A 7,368-nucleotide genomic window follows, 5' to 3' on the forward strand; every position below is an offset into this window, starting at 1 on the left:
ATTATTCGTGCGAACATAGCAAGTAGTACTTACCTTATCGAATTCGAAGAATCTTTGATAGTAATAATTTACAGTCGGTTTCATTGATTATCTTCTATGATAAAACAAAAAAAAGAAGTTATCAAGAGGTAAACGCGCGGATTTACGACATTTTATTAACAAATTTCGAAAGAAACGAAGATTCTTTTATTTTTCTTTTGTTTTCTTTTTTTCTTCAATCGTTTCTTTCTCTTGTCTCTCCTTTTATCTTATTGTACATATCACCAAAAGTCAGAAAAACTCGTAAACGAAAGTTTGCGGCGTGCGATATGAAGACATCGATATTTACGACGTAGCAATGGTGGACTCATAAAACTTAAGTCCTTTTAATTTTATGTGACATCGTAAAAGCACACTTTAATCCTTTCGACGAGGAGAGAGAAGCTACGTCGGCCGACAGATGCCCATTTAGAGGATCAAAATTGTTATCTCTTTTTTGACTGTAACTCTTACTCTACTTCACCAAAGGGTAAAGTTTTGGATACATTCCGGAAAATAAACTTTATTTTTTCTAGTGTTTATTAATTTGAATAAGGCGATCGAATGAAAACTATTCTGAAAGCAATAAAAACGAAAATTCAACTCTCGATTGTGTTTTAGTTGTTATTCATTCATTAATAATAATTTTCAAGGAAACGGTATAACAAATCGAGAATAGTTTTATCCGTCAAGAAAGAGAGAGAGAGAGAGAATAGATAAAAAGAAGTAGACAAAGATTGAAATTTTATTTTCATTTTAAAATTTAAAATAATAAATCATTTTAATTTAAATTCTGTATATGTCCTATATTAATTAAAAAATTAAGAATCTCGAATCAATTTTAATTTAAATCACCAGTAATTCATTTTACAATTTACACAACAATTTATAAATATTTTAATTTAATTTTTTGTGTTTGTGTGTATGTTTTTATTTTAAAATCTATGCATGGCTGGCTTTTACTAAAAATTATTGAAAACATTATTTAAAATGAACTTTTAACGATAGATATAATAGGACCGAAAAGGTATAATAAATATAAAAGAAGAAGAATATCGAGCTTCGTTTTTCCGAAACATTAATTTTCTCAAAAGGGCAAACTAATTCGATCGTTATCAATATATCCGTTATTTCGCTTTTTCGCGAACATGGTCTCATTAGGGAAAAAGCTCTTATCTCTCTGTCTCATCAGCGAAATTATAGCTAATTAGCGATCGATTTTGTTTCCAAGAAGACGTTCTCCGAATCATCGACGAGATTCTTCTCTTCATTTATCACGATAAAATCGAAAACCATTCTTTTAAAGTTCCATTTTCAAAACCCTCATCGAAAAAACGATATAGTTGATTGATGCCTTTTGATAAATAAAACGAACATAATTCTCGGGTACGATCTTAATTATGAAAAATCATTTAACTACAAATTATATATTGACAGAATTTTTATTTCTCTTTATTAATAGTACACTATACAATTGCCGTCAATCGATTTTCTTTTAATTAATTCTTCCATTAACCTTACGAGATAACATCATAGAGTTTTCGAAAAGGAAACGACTTATTTTTTTTTTATCCATCCGTGAACAAAAGCAGGGGCTCATCCGCGATTGTCCACGGTTTTGGTCGTTTTCTTTTCGTGTACACACACAGTTCTTATTTTAAACGATCAATATATCTAATTTTATCGAAAGCTCGTTCAATCCGTTTACAATCAGTCGATGTTGTTAATAATAGTTTAACAATGAAGAGCGCTCATTTAATTAACACATCTCGAAATCTTAATAATCTCCGATAATATCGTAAGTGTAATTATCTTATCTTATTTTATTTTAATTTAACAATCTTCCTTTTTCTCTATCTTTTCCTTTTCTCCTTTTTTTACAAGAGATATTTACATTTTTAAACAATATGAATTTTAAAATGGCGGAAGGATTTCGTGTCGCTAACTGTCGGATCTGATAAAGTTCTATCATTAAGCTTATTAGTCTTATTTCAAATTATACTATATATTTTTATTATTTATTTCGCTCTCGCATGTACATCATTGACTATAGTATCTCGAATCTCGCTGTTTTTATTTATGTCAAAAGAAAAAAGAAAGAACAAAGACATCACAAAGTTTTGATTCATCATTTAAATGGTAATATTTTTAATTCGTGTTCTTTAATGCACACACACACATATATATATATAGTATACACGTGTATACGTATTTTATATTTATATATCTAATTCTCGGCATCTTTAGTAACTTTGTTAGTCGAACGAAGCGTCATAAAATCACTCCACTCGTATAATACACTCATTTTTACAACGTCAAAAACATAAACCATCAAATATATCCTTTGTTTTGTGTGTATGCGTGTCTGCTTGGGTGTGTGATTCTTTCTTTTTAATTTTTCTTTCTTTAATTACACAAAATGTTCAATACCTATTGTACGTCCAGCATCAATTACATTGATGAACGTGGATATCATACCTGTAACATTAAAAAGAATGAACATAATTTTTGTGAGGAAGTAGAACAAACGAATACCGTAACCATAAAATGATCATCATCATTCTTATGCGGAACAAGAACAATTTTAATTTAGCTGAACTATTTCAGGAAAAAAAGAAAATGTACATCGCTGCAAGATAAAATAGCACAACCACAACCGCACTACCATTTCTCTGTCAAGTGATATAAAAATATTATTTACTAGTTACATAAATTTACCATTACGATCATGACCACTATCGCAATGACAACATATAAGAAAAGTTCTTTTTTCAATATTTATTTCAATCAATTTATCGCATGAAAATGAAACACCTTTTTATTATTTATTACGATGAGAAATGGTTTGTTACTTCGTCCTTTAAATATGTATACTTCGTACCATAGAACGTCATATATTATCTAAAATAATATGAATGGTTGACACATTAATTCGACAAAAAGAAATACAAAAATATTTTTCTTCTTTTTTTTTGTGGGAATATATACATACTAGTAGTAAAAGAATAAGGGTAGCTGTAAATATATCGACAATGCAATTTGTTATTTCTTATTTTTTGAAACAAGTGACCAGGGTAATATTACGTGTTAGCTGCTATGCTAGAACACATTAGAAAGACAAAGATGTATGAGTGATAAGGAGATCCTTTGTCAAACGCGTGAACGAGTCAGTCACTAAGAAAAAGGATCTGTAAGATTAGTATCACACTGGCAACTGGGTATTTAAATAATTTGATCACTTAAAAATTGATCTTCTCTTCTGACACGACCTGGATGACTAAGAGCTCGTTCACACGACACCGAATTGGTAAAAAAAAAATTACATTGCTCTCTATTCTGAGGATGAGGGAACAGTTGCCGATGTAGACCGTGCATATAGAACTCTGTCTATGCGTAATAGTGATTTTTCAGGTGCTTTCATCTAGTCATAGAGTAATGAGAGTAACGAGTAATAGGCTTTTTAAAATACTAATCAAACAACATAAAGCACAGATACACGCTCTTTCTATGTAATTATTTCTATGTAGTCATTTCGTAATGGAGCTATGTATATCCTGCGTCCACAAATCAAAGGAGAAAAGCAAAACTTTAAAGTGATCATACTATTTAATCGGCCATCATAAAAATTGCCAATACTTGACTAAGTTAAGAACGCATAAATCCAACTTAACAAAAGCTTTAAATAAAGAAAAATATAATATATCCATCGGTTAGATTTAATAGTAAAATTAAACAACCTTTCTCAAAGAATACTTCATCGCTATCCTCTATAACAAAAAGAAAAAATTAAACAGCGGATATCGTTTTTATAATCAAAGTTCTTCTTCTTTATAAACAACGAGCGTGAGTCTTTTCGAAGTTCCTCTTTAAGAAGCAGTTCTAACAAGTACAGGGATACGCCGAATGAAGAAAGGAGGACCGTCGTCGATGAGATCTTGAAAAGATCTTACGTACCACCACTTGCTGCCGTTTGTACGGTATCAGCTCGACATTTTCCAATAACGTTCAATCGTCAAAATGTTCTCCAAGGAAAAGAAATAGAGAAAAAGAAAGAAACTGAGCAAAATTCATTCGCACGATATGATTACCTTTATTCCACTACTATCCACCTCCTCCAATCTTCTATCTCCCATTTCTAGCGTACTTTCATCGACTGTATAGATTTTCGTTTCAGTTTTATGGACTCCTATCTCGTGTAATCTGCGATAAAGCTTAAAATTTATCGAGATATTATTTGAATCGGAATGGATTCCAAATTGAATCAAGTAATTACATATCACGTTTATCGAAACGAAATTATTCGAAACAAAATTCGTGCATTCATATAAAGTATTGTTCTAAAATATTTCAAATTTGGAATGCTGATCTGATAATTTATAAATAATAGAAAGAAAGAATAAGATAGGAATTTAAAAAAGAAGAAAGAAGAAATGAATTTGATGCACGAGTAGAAATACTTAAATAGATTCAAGTGATAGGAATACGAATCGATAAGTAGGAAGAATAAATCGATAAAAAAGAGAATGAAAAAAGGTTGAGTAGTAAAAAGAGTAAAAAATAGTAGTGTCCATTGAAAGAAGCTCATTTCTATTGTATTTTCTCGAATTCACACTCTCGCACTATTATCACAATCGTATTGTATATTTGAACACTTTAAAAGCATTCGAAAACGAATTCATAGGTACATCTGAACAATTTTATATGCAAGAAAAAAGTTTTCCCTTTAGATCCATCCACGATAATATCTAATCGAATTCTTTTCTTATTCCATCGATGGCACGATCAAAATACGATGAAATGATTTCTCGATTTATTACTATCATTGTTGAGCATATTTTCCAGCAAATTTAACGAGAATACAATATACGTACGTATATTGACGTACGTCACTCGACCAACAAATTAAAGGAAATACTTCAGTAAAAATACACACCAATTCTATACCACACGTACATATAATAAATTTATAATCGCACTTTAATAGGTAGTAAAATTTCAACTCTAGTCGGTTCAATCATAGGCTATGATCGTTTCCTTTGAATAAATATAATAAACAAATATAACAAATAAATTAAATGATAAGAACTGAGTTTAGCAATACTTTCAGAGACTCGAATACTGATGCAAAAATTTCTACAATCTCTCATTTGGTATGATTATTAAAACTTATTCTCATTGAAGTAACAACGAAGAAGTTTTTGCTGACGTTTCATGTAAGTTAAAAAAGTCATCGCTTGTTATCAAGCATTTCTTTAAATCTCTGTTCCCAAAAAAACACAAATGTTACTCGGATTATTTTACTTCGGTGTAGACAAAACGTTCCTATAAGTTGTTATTCGAGAAAAATGTTTTGGAACGTGCAGCAATAAAAGGCGACAGTAACATCTTCATTGTTATTTCAGTGGGGACAAAGCTTTAAGCCAAGATTCTAACAATAAATCAGGCACGTGCAGATTTCATTTGCAAAGCCAATTTGTCTCTTATCTCCGATCTTTCCTTTGTTTCTCCTTAGCAAATTTTCGCTTCTATTATAACAGTATTCTTCAATGTTTCCTCGTTGTTATTACATTGTCACAGTCACGATATTATTATCTTTTTCTATAAATGAAGAATGTATACATATATTGCTTATTTAAATAATAACATCTGAAATCGCTGGTTCAATATAAATATTCTACTGATGATGAGTAATAGGAAAATTATTTCTGCTTCGATGCAATATGTATATGCCTATCTTCTAATAAGGGAAAATTCCTAATCCGGAAATTTTGATTTTCATTTAATTTTAATGAAATTTTGTAATATACAGAATCCATCAATTATGCAAGAAGCAATTTTTTCTCGGAAAAAAATCCCTTTAAGGAAATAATATTATTATATCCCTTAAAGTTATTATAACTTCTTTTCCGATTTAACTAGGTAACTGTACGATTATAAAAGCAAGAAACTTTTTTTTCAAATTTTTCCCGTTCTAGTGCAATACATATTACAAAAGAAGAAAAAATGTGACCATAAACTGATCTTAAAAACTTATGTCCTATATAAGAAATAATTATTTAACTGTATAGATTTAATTCGATTTGATCTAATTATACTTTATCTAAAATTAATATATTTTAATGTTGAATCAACTTAATTGTTGATTCGCAGATTATTGCGAACACGATAATTTCACACGGTCATTTGTGGGACGATATTTTGCGACACGTGAAAGATTCAAAATTGCTTGTTACAGGGATATAAGATGTTTACTTACAAGAATAGAACAAATGAAGCGTAATTAAAATAGTATATGTATGAGTGGACCGTCAGGCGTAACCCGGTTCTTTGGAGATTTAGTTCCATTCGGCGATCGATAGCGAATGGATTAGCAATTATTAACAACTTGCATTTACATTGCCAGTTTTCCTACACAACTTTATTTTCAAACTCCAAAATTATCATTATTAATAACCTTTCCTTTTTAGCTATGCATCGATTTTCGTTTAATTAACTTTTTCGAAAAATTTAGCGTTTAATTTCAATTCTGATCAGACGTTAACTAATCATCGTTTACTCGTTTCAAACTCCTTTGCTCTGATACTGACATGGAATCAAGGCGTACGCATCTTTAATTAATGAGAAAATATGCCATCACCCAAATTATATCGTAAGTATCATATCTTACAAGATCGTTGACGTGATGGGGGATTGACGTTATCAAATGAAACAAATAGGATTTGTAAAAAGAAATGTAGCAAAGCAATAATTTATCCGATAATGATCGCATAATACACTTTCTACGATCATATTTTTTTCTACGATCAAAAAATGATTAGCGAAAGGATCAGACGTAAGAAGATTAATAACAAAAATTTACTTTTTCTTCATATAAAGTGACCTATTTCTTTTATGTATTGATATGTAAGTACCAGCAATATCGAAATTCCTTTAAAAAAGTATTTAGGAAAAATTAACAAAAAAATCTTTGTTAGAAGCTCTAAAACGATAGGAAATAATGAATTTCATTTATAGAAAGACGGTTAAGGTTGATGATGGAAATCGAATATCTGATCCCCGTTTTCAAGCGTCGATCAATAGCGAAAACTACGAGGCACCACAGTTTTATATACGACAAGAATTTTCCATTAAGTAAAACGAAGCCAATGTTCGACTTGTCTCGATTACCACCTACCCGCAATCTTTGGAGAAACTTTTTTTTACCCTTCGACGTTAATTTCCACTGCGAATTCGTTTACTCTGTCTCGTTCTTTTCTCAAATACTGACAGCTTTTACTAGCGTTCGTTTCTTCTACTCTCTCTCTCTCTCTCTCTCTCTCTCTCTCTCTCTCTCTCTCTCTCTCTCTCTCT

The 7,368-nt window shown here is 30.4% G+C and overlaps 1 protein-coding gene across 3 annotated transcripts in view; it reads right to left on the bottom strand.

Annotated features, from left to right (window-relative positions):
* Window positions 1–1,441: 1,441 nt before the first annotated feature.
* The window catches only part of LOC122628403 (allatostatin-A receptor-like), a 43,510-nt gene continuing 37,583 nt past the window's right edge, over window positions 1,442–7,368 (bottom strand). For all 3 annotated transcript variants that reach the window (XM_043810673.1, XM_043810671.1, XM_043810672.1), the window contains exon 6: window positions 1,442–2,496. The gene's annotated coding sequence lies outside the window, so the exon portion shown is untranslated. The remainder of the gene's footprint in view (window positions 2,497–7,368) is intronic.

Source organism: Vespula pensylvanica, chromosome 4 (genome assembly GCF_014466175.1).
Source record: "Vespula pensylvanica isolate Volc-1 chromosome 4, ASM1446617v1, whole genome shotgun sequence".
NCBI lineage: Eukaryota > Metazoa > Arthropoda > Insecta > Hymenoptera > Vespidae > Vespula > Vespula pensylvanica.